Genomic DNA, 10,643 nt, shown 5'->3' on the forward strand with positions numbered 1-10,643 from the left:
AATCTTGCCCTCTCATTTTTAATGATTTTTTTTGATCATGAACATGTAAGTGTCATTCAATAAATTCAACTATTAATATGATTATATACATTGGCCTCACTTTCCTGAGTAAATATACATATTACAAATATACACAGACATTTATTTGTTTATTTTCTGTTTTTGTCCTTTTAGGGCTGCACCCATGGCTTATGGAGGTTCCCAGGCTAGGGGTCTAATCATAGCTATAGCCACTGGCCTAAGCCACAGCCACAGCAATCTGGGATCTGAGCCACCTCTGTTTTTTATAGCACAGCTCACAGGAATGCCAGATTCTTAACCCACTGAGTGAGGCCAGGGATTGAACCTGCATCCTCATGGATGCTAGTCAGATTCATTTCTGCTGAACCACAATGATGGGAACTCCTGATTTGTTACATTTTGTTCAGGACTTCTCTGTTCCCAGTCATAAGAGATTTTTGGTCTATACTTGTTCTTCCTCAGAATTTTCTCATCATCAAGGCAGTGCTGGCAACATAAAATGAGGTGAGAAATGGTCCCTAATGTGGGTATTTTTATATTGTCTTCTCTTCTACCTGTGACCACTTAATTGTGTCATATCCAATTGATCGAACAACAATTGATGAAAATATGTTGACTTTTGTATCTTTTTTGTATCTCAAAGAAAGACTTTCATATCTTATATGTATAAAAACATACAAGGGTATATTTGTAGAAATAGAGTCATAGATCTTTTATATGATAAATTTTATGAATGAAAGTTTTCACCAATTTTGCATTAAATATTTTAAGCCTAAAAACATTGAGAACATGCTCATATATATGTAAGATATGTATTTGTGTGTATGTATCTATTTTGCAGTGTTGATGGAAATAATCAGTAAACAGTCTAAAATACGAATAGAGGGGTGTTTTATTTGAACCAAACTGAGGGCTATGGCCCAGGACACAGCCTCTCAGAAAACTCTGAGGAACTGGAAGAAGCCGGGTTTTCCATATGTTTTATACCTTGTCAGAACAAAGACCATCAAGTCAGGGATACATTCCTTCGAGGTTTCAAAAAAAAAAAAAAAAAAAAAACAGATCAGCAAGTACACAGTGAGTCAGTATGGCTTTGGCACCTGGCATTAGCATCCCAGGAAGGGAGGCATTTGTTTATGATTAATCCTTCTTTTTAACATGGACATTCTTTATTTCTGGTCAGTGTACCTTTTTATTTAATGATTAAACCGATGTGCTGTGTATGTTTGATGGGCCACAAAGAAGCTGTTTTAGTTCATTTGAAATTCAGCTTAAATTGATACAGAAGCCAGAATGACTTCCCCATACCTCAGTATGTGAATATTTCTTCCATTAATACCCCATGATCAGTCTATCCGTCTAGTCATCAACACCTGCCTACCTCAGCATGGATATCTCAAAAACAGTAATGTTCTATACAGAGCAGTAACAGCATTTATTCTCAGGTGTTATTATTGATAGAATAGCATATCTAGTGTATGACCTATATTAAGTTCCCCACTTTTCCTGGGATAACCCTCATAGATTTTTTTTTCTTTGCAAATCAAAATCCAGCCTAGGAACAAGCCTATAACATGGTCACCTGTTACCTTTAGTCTCCTGTTTTCAGGTCTCTCTACTCTGTTTTCTTCAGTACATTTACCATTGTGAAGAGTTCAGTGTAAGACATAAAATATTTCTCAGGCTGGCTTTGTGCCACTGTTGTTGAGAGAGAGATCCCATGTGATTTGGTGAGAGAACTAAATGAATGCCAGGAGTGCTAATGAGCTCCCAATAAATACCTTTTTATCTCAATCAGGTCCCCATTTTCTAAAATTTTGCTTAACACTGTGAGTACTGTGTTCCATGATTTCGGACAAAGACAGACTCCAAAAGGCAACAGAAGCAGTTGTGTCTGTAGGCCAAATGGAGACTCGAGTCATAGCTTCTCAAGCCCTGCTCATTAAATTTTTGTGATTTCCTCTTCCCTCATATGTGAGCAAGTTTTTGCTCTTTGGTGATGGGGAGGGGAGAATCCCTATTTTTGATTTCTTCTCTTGAGAATCTTGACTTCTTTTTCCTTTAAGTCCAGGGATTTCTGTTTATTGGGAAGCCTGTTGTTTTGAGAACAGGCATTTGGGTTATACTCAGAGTAAGGTTTTGGAGTGTTTGGTTTTGTTTTTCTAAAACTGTTTTTGAGGCAGCATATATTTTGTGGCGTAAGAGAATGTATCACAGTGGGCATCGGAAGATGTCCTTGTAAATCTGAGTTGTGGCGTTTACGAGCCGTGTGACACTGGTCAGCTCTCCTGTTCACCCAGCATCTCCCTTTCCTCATTTGAAAAACATGAAATTAAAATCTCTACCTTTCAATGTTTATTTTGGTGGGGAGAGAGGAGCTTTCAAGGTAAATTCATGTCAGTTTATTTAGATAACGACTTTATATGTCTTTGATCACTCAAGATGTTTGAATTGTGTTAGTCTTAACCACAAATTCCAAGAATGGAGAGCTGGTTGAACTCAACAGGTGTTTATTTGAGGTTTGTTAGGATAGCAGCCAAGGAGTATATATATCCAAGAAGCACTTGTGTTCTTGTGGACTACAAAATGGGGACAATTGTATAGGCCAAAACTGCAAGGGTACATGAATTTTTGTCAATAATTAGGATTGGAGGTTTTTGTAATACCTAAATGGAAAGTAACCATTAAAAATTGTATTAAAGTTTAAAAAAGGAATGGTTTTGAATGTGAAATGATTGCATAGTTGTAAGGGGAGACCTTGAGCCCATAGTTGCAGGCAGTAGCTGCTAGTAGACATGGTGGTCTGATAAACTTGAGTCTGATAAACTTTAGACAAGTCAAGTTCTTAGTAATGTGGTAATGTTTCTCAACCCTGCTCCACAAGGGCCATCAGCCCCATTTTGAAATCATAAAACCCAGTTACTCCATTTCAATTCAATTTTTAAAAAGTTTTTATTACAGTTGATTGACAGGTTTCTGTCAATTCCTGCTATACAGCAAAGTGACCTGGTTATACATTTATATACATTCTTGTTTTCACATTGTCCTCCATCATGTTCCATCACAAGTGCTTAGATTGAGTTCCCTGTGATGTAAAGCAGGACCTCATTGCTTATTCATTCCAAATGCAATAGTTTGCACCTACTCACCCCAAACTCCCAGTCCCTCCCACTCATTTTAATTTTAAAATACATTCTCTTCCTTAGTGATTAAACAGGGGTACAATGCTTGTTTAAGGCCACAAAGCAGGCTGCTCTAGACAGGATAACACTTCTTGACAAGATTATCCTTTTGCCAGTGAGTATTCTTGACTCCCTTCTCAAGTATTAGTTGATAGTTCATATGCAAGTTTATTTCTGGGCTCTCAATTCTGTTTCTTGGTCTCTATGTCTACTTCTATGCCAATACACTGCTGTTTTGCTTTTTTAGCTCTGGAAATTTATTTGAAACCAGAAAGTTTAATGCATTCAGCTTTTTTCTTCATGTTCAGGACTTCTTTGGGTATCTGGGGCCTTTTGTGGTTCCATATGTATTTTAGGATTGTCTTTATATTTCTATTTTTAAAAGCTATTAGAATTTTGATATAAATCATATTGACTCTATAGATGGCTTTTAGTAATAAGGACCTATTAAGCGTAGTAATCCTGGTCTGTGAGGACTGTATATCTTTCCATTTGTTTGTGTCTTCTTTATTTCATTAAGATCTTATAAGAGAGAAACGTTCAGAGCTTTTACATCCTTGGTTAAATTTATTCCTAAGTATTGTTTTTGTTGCTTTTTAAAATTGAATTTTTTTTTCATGGGGTTTCTTGGTAATATAGAAACACAGATGATTTTTGTATGTGTGTTTTTTTTCTTTTTTCTTTTCAGAGTCATACCCATGGTATATGGAAGTTCCCAGGCTAGGGGTCGAATTGGAGCTGCAGCTTCCAGTTTATGCTGTGGCCACAGCAATGCCAGATATGAGCCTCATCTGTGACCTACACCACAGCTTGCAGCAATGCGTGATTCTTAATTCCCTGAGCAGGGCAGCAACTGAACCCATGTCCTTATGGATACTAGTCAGGTTGGTTACCTCTGGGCCACAATGGGAGCTCCTGTAGGGTGATTTTATATCATGCAACTTTATTGTTTTCATTGATTAGTTTTAAATATGGGGGGCATGTTTAGGATCTTTTATGTGTAAGATCATTGCATCTGCAAACAGATTTTTTTGAAACCTTTTCCTTTGGATACCTTTTACTTTCCTTGTGGGATCACTCTGCCTAGAACTTATAGTACTGTGTTGAATAGGAGTGGTAAGAAAGCCCACTCTTCCAGAATTGAGGATTTCCTGCTTGGGGGAGGTGGTGATGTGTGTAAAGGGAAATTGCTGTTCTTATCAACTTTATCATTTTTTTTCAGCTTTGAGCTTGCCTATGGTACAAGGACTTCTTAAAGGATTCTGGAAATCTCATGGAGAAATTTATGTCCAAACATTGCTAAACCAGTGCTTCTATGGGAGAATGAGGGCTGGGACTGCCTATCCACCATCTCTCTAAGGTCATGTTGCACTGTGTGGTTGATTTAAGTAATCCTTAATGACATCTATAGACATGAATATTGAATCTCAATATAATAATTGGATCTCAATATAAGTTTCATTGATGATTTGATTACACCAGTTTTATTTCATGGGCCTCCTACAAAAAAGAACAATGTAATATCCTCTAATATAATTTCTTTGCTGGAAATATGAAAAACCTGACCTAAGGGATGCAAAAATTCAAATGTATTAAACCATAGTATTCTCTTGATGGTTATGCCTAATGGTACCCAGAAGTTCACATAAGGCAGCTTTTCCCAATAAATCAAATAAATGTATTTCTGTGGTTATTGGAAATGATGGACATTTACTTCTTAAGAAAGGAAATATTTTTAAACATTGAAATGAAAACATAAAAGAGCCATGTTCATCACTTTACCTTTTTTGTTTCACTTACCTGGAGTTTACATTTGAAATAAAAATTTTACATCATTTTTACTTTAGTCAAAAATCCAATTTATGGTAATTGTTATGTTATTAGTCTTTCCTCCCAAACAGCATGGATACTTCCCTTTATTCTTTCCAAATACATGAATTCATGTACCATCTCTCTCTCCTTCATTTTTCCTCTGCTGGTTCAACACAAGTCTTGATTTTGCTGTCTCTAACTATTCTGTTTATTTATGTATCACTGCTTAATTTTCTACAGCTTTGCAGACAGATGCTATTCAGCACTTATAATTTTAGTTATTAAATGATATGAAAATGGCATTTGAAAATGTTTTCTTCTTTATATTTTCAAATTCACAGGTACCCGGTGTGAAAAGAGTACAAGTAGAGGCAGTGGTTATGAATTGAATATTTTTCTAAAAAACATTGTATACCTAGCCAGGTTAAAAGGGTCTTTTGAGATGAAGATAAAAGCAATGTGTTGATTCGGGGCATGTGGAATATTGTTTTGAAGGGAATTTGTAGGAAAGAGATTGATTGAACTTTTTTCTAACATCATCACTACTTGTTATCTCAAAGACAGTGTGTTTCATGTGTATGTTTTAATGGTGTGTTTCAATTGTTTCTGATTCTTCAGCTTCACCCTGTGATCCCATTTTTATCCTGAGCTGTGCTCCCTGCAATGTGATCAGTTCCATTATTTACCAGAACCGCTTTGATTATAAAGATCAGACTTTTCTAAACCTAATGGAAAAAGTGAAGGAAAACCTCAGGATTCTGAACTCTCCATGGAGGCAGGGGAGGCCAAGATCCTTGCTTCTCAAAGAGCCATTTATGCTCTTTTCTCCACGAAGTCCAAATCTCTCTATGCACCAAGCTGTGAAGTGAGTGTGTGATCACCATCCTGCCCAGAGCTCAGCACCATGGAGAACACCTTCGGCTGAGCCCTCTAATGACAGACAGGAAAATACATGCCCAGAGTACAGCACTGCATTTCTGTCCTATTGTCCCTGGTCCAGTGGTTTTTCCACTAAATTCCAAAGCCCAGTTTCCATAAAGTACTCTGGCAACTTCCCCAAAACATGACCACAGCAATAGAAGGAATTCTTGGTCCTTCTGTAAAGGCTTCCATTACCCACACGTCTTGTCACCAGTCACCATTTAATGCCTTCTTCAGCACATTCCTTGGTAGAAACATCTGCATTTAGGAAGGAAGAGACTGTCTCCTTCTAGAGGGAGAGTGCTGCCAGGGCGCCCTGACTAAATCAGGAGAGTTTGAGGCTTCGGTTGGCATCCTAACTGATGAGGTAATTGCATTGAGGATGAGAGAATAAATTTGGGGGGGGGGTGGAGGAGCTATAAACAAACATCTCAGTTGTACCCTGGACTAAGCTGACATGTTTTGCACTCTGCCTAAAGGATGATGGTGTGATCTTAGAGATGTCACTTCATTGCTCTGGTGTATGGCTAGTTAGTACATGAAAATTTGAGTTGTGTTTCATGGTATCTTTTGGACCCTCTCAGTTGTAAAATACTGATTTTATTCTGGAAGGTACTAAACATCAGGGACCATCTCTGTGCTCTATGTCAATTTGCCTAAACTCCTTTAAAATCTACTGTCATTGGAGTTCCCGTCGTGGCGCAATGGTTAACGAATCCGACTAGGAACCATGAGGTTGCGGGTTCGGTCCCTGCCCTTGCTCAGTGGGTTAACGATCCGGCTTTGCCGTGAGCTGTGGTATAGGTTGCAGACACGGCTCGGATCCTGCGTTGCTGTGGCTCTGGCATAGGCCGGTGGCTGCAGCTCCAATTGGACCCCTAGCCTGTGAACCTCCATATGCCGCGGGAGTGGCCCAAGAAATAGCAAAAAAAATAAAAAATAAAAAATAAAATCTACTGTCATCTACAAATGGGAATTATTGTATTTCATGCCATCCCATGTGTCATGACTGTAGGGAGAAATTGCTGTAAAAATAATGAAAAGATTTATATATAAATTCTCTTACACTATAAATATTAAGTATGAGTATAGGAAATGGTAATTATCTTTGATCCCTGGTCCTCATTTTCTCCCTTAAGTACATCCATCAGCATAGAAAATTGTGTATTGTGAAATAAATATTCCCCTCAATACAAAGAGTATGTTATATTGATACTTTAACAGAGTTATTCACCAGGCTGAGCATATAGTATTTAAGTCTTCCTGAAGTGTTCTTTATTTAATAGACTCTTGTTTTCTCTTCCAGGTCTGCAATATATTCCCTGTTCTCCTTGGTTATTTCCCAGGAAGTTACAACACATTCCTTAAAAATTTGCTCGAATGACAAGGTACACTTTGGACAAAACCAGAGAACACCAAGCATCCCTGGGCATTAACAACCCTCGGGACTTTATTGATTTTTTCCTGATCAAGATGGAGCAGGTACCATGTTAATGACAGCTCAGTTATTTGATTGCTTGTGCATTTTGAGGTTCATTGCATAGTTTTGTATTTATCAGGAATGTTTCAGTGGGCTAGTATGTGATGCTGACAAGCATCTTAAGTATGCATGAATGCATACTATTGTGTGCATGGATCTACAGGAAGCATTATGAAAGAGATAATATTTAATGATTAAATCAGTTGAAGATATTGCTTCTACTCTTTAGATACTCATAATCTACTTAAGGAGAGGCAGAATGACATGTCAGGTAGCATGTAAACAATTAGAAACCAGTGAGAATATTCAAAATTATGCTGTGTTATGAAGATGGGCATGATCACTGCACACACTGTAAGAGACACAGAGGAGTTTCTCCTGTGGCTCAGCAGGTTACAAGCCCAGCTAGAATCCATGAGGATTGGCCTTGCTCAGAGGGTGAAGAATCCAGTGTTGCCTTGAGGCATGGTGTAGGTTGCAGATGGTGTTTGGATCTGCCGTGGATGTGGCTGTGGCTGTGGGGTAGGCTGGCAGCTTCAGCTCTGATTCGACCCTAGCCTGAGGACTTCCATATGCCACAGGTGTGTCCCTAAAATGCAAAAAAAAAAAAGAAAGAAAGAAGAGAAAGTGTGAGGAAAGAGAGAATCCAAAAAATTACTTAATATAACTAGGCTTCCTGTATGGCCATTGGTTGGAAGTAAATATTAATATATTTGCATTGAAAGACAAGGGAGGGCATTTTAGATGGTTGTTGGCTGTATGTATGATGCTGTATACATGGGCACATGATGGAAAAGAAGAGGTGGATGGAAGAGAGGAGCCTTGAGTGTAAAATGAATTGGCATAGAGAGGGAGTTGAAGATACATGTCTAAGAGCATGGATCCTGCACCATTTGCTGAAAAGACTGTTCTTCACACATGAGTCATCTTGGCACCATTTGTCAAAAATCAATAGGTTTAAAATTTGAGGGTTTATTCCTGTAACCTGACATCTATTCCAGTAATCTAAATGTCAGTACTTATCCCAAGCATTCCTGAGGAATAAAAACCAAGCAGCAGCCCCCTCCCCCCAGACCTCAGGCAATATTACAAAGCCACAATAATCAAGACAGTGTGGTCCTGGTACCAAAACAGACATACAGACCAGTGGAATAGAATGGAGAACTCAGAAATAAACCCAGACACCTACAATCAATTGATCTTCAACAAAGGAGGCAAGAGTATAAAATGGGAAGAAGACAGTCTCTTCAGCAAGTGGTGCTGGGAAAACTGGACAGCTGCATGTAAATCAGTGAAACTGGAACACACCCTCACACCATGCACAAAAATAAACTCAAAGTGGCTTAAAGACTTAAATGTAAGATAAGACACCATCAAACTCCTAGAAGAGAACTTAGGCAAAACATTCTCTGACCTCAACCACACAAGTGTTTTCTTAGGTCAGACTCCCAAGGTTACAGAAAGAAGAGCAAAAATAAACTAATGGGGCCTAATCAACCTGACAAGCTTTTGCACAGCAAATGAAACCATAAAAAAAAGAGACAACCTATGGATTGGGAGAAAATAGTTTCAAATGATGCAACTGACAAGGGCTTAATCTCTAAAATATGTAAACAACTTATACAACTCAACAGCAAAAAATCCCAACAACCCAATTGAAAAGTGGGCAAAAGACCTGAATAGACATTTCTCCAAAGAAGGTATACAGATGGCCAATAGGCACATGAAAAAATTCTCAACATCGCTAATTATTAGAGAAATGCAAATCAAAACTGCCATGAGGTACCACCTCATACCAATCAGAATGGCCATCATGAATAAGTCCACAAATAGCAAATGCTGGAGAGGGTGTGGAGAAAAGGGAACCCTCTGGAACTGTTGGTGGGAATGTGAATTGGTACAACCACAATGGAAAGCAGTATGTAGGTTCCTCAGAAAACAAAATATAGAACTATCATATAATCTAGCAATTCCACTCTTGGGCATATATCCAGACCACACTTTCCTTGAAAAAGAACATGCACCCATATGTCCACTGCAGCCCTATTTACAATAGCCAAGACATGGAAACACCCTAAATGTCTACTGATAGATGAAAGGTTTAAGAAGATGTGGTATATATTTACACACAATGGAATACACTCAGCCATCAAAAAGAACAAAACGATGCCATTTGCAGCAACATGGATGGAACTAGAGACTCTCCTACTAAGTGAAATAAGTCAGAAAGAGAAAGACAAATATCATATGATATTACTTAACTGGAATCTAATATAGGGCACAAATTAACCTTTCCACACAAAAGAAACTCATGGACTTGGAGAACAGACTTGTGGTTGTCAAGGGGGAGGAGGGGGACTGGGTGTCTGGGGTTAATAGATGCAAACTGTGTCATTTGGAGTAAGTAAGCAATGAGATCCTGTTGTATAGCACAAGGAACTATACCTTATCACTTGCGATGGAACATAATGAAGGATCATGTGAGAAAAGTATGTGATATGTGTGACTGGGTCATTTAGCTGTACAGTAGAAATTGATAGAATCCCGTAAACCAACTATAATAGAAAAAATTAAAATCATTATTGAATGTCAATAGCTATAGCAATGGCATATCTTATAGTGTTAATTACTAGCTTTATAGTTTTTTAAAAATTTTTATTTATTTTCTTTGATTTCCCCAATACATTATTTTTTTTCTACTGTACAGCTTGGTGACCCAGTTACACATACATGTATACATTCTTTTTTCTCATGTTATCATGCTCCATCATAAGTGACTAGACATAGTATCACATGCTACACAGCAGGATCTCACAGAGTTTATTTGGAAATTGAGAAGTGTGAGTCTTCTAATTTTGTTGTTATTTTTCTAGATTGTTTTGTCTAGTCTGAGTTTCATGAACTTCCAGGTTAATTTTAGGTAAACTTGTTAATTTATGCAAAGGAATCCATAGTGATTTTGATAGAGATTGTGGAAATCTGGATCAATTTATGGAGTAATGGCATTTAAAAATTGAGGTGAAGGTGTTCCCTTTGTGGTTTTGTAGGTTAGGAGCCCAGCATAGTGTCCGTGAAGATGTGGGTTCAATCCCTGGCCTTGCTCAGGGGGGTAAGTATTTGGCATTACTGCAGGCTGTGGCATTGGTCATGGATGTAGCTCTGATCTGGTTTTCCCGTGGCTGTGGTATAGGCCACAGCTGCAGCTCCAATTTGACCCCTAATCCCGG

Source organism: Sus scrofa, chromosome 14 (genome assembly GCF_000003025.6).
Source record: "Sus scrofa isolate TJ Tabasco breed Duroc chromosome 14, Sscrofa11.1, whole genome shotgun sequence".
Lineage (NCBI taxonomy): Eukaryota > Metazoa > Chordata > Mammalia > Artiodactyla > Suidae > Sus > Sus scrofa.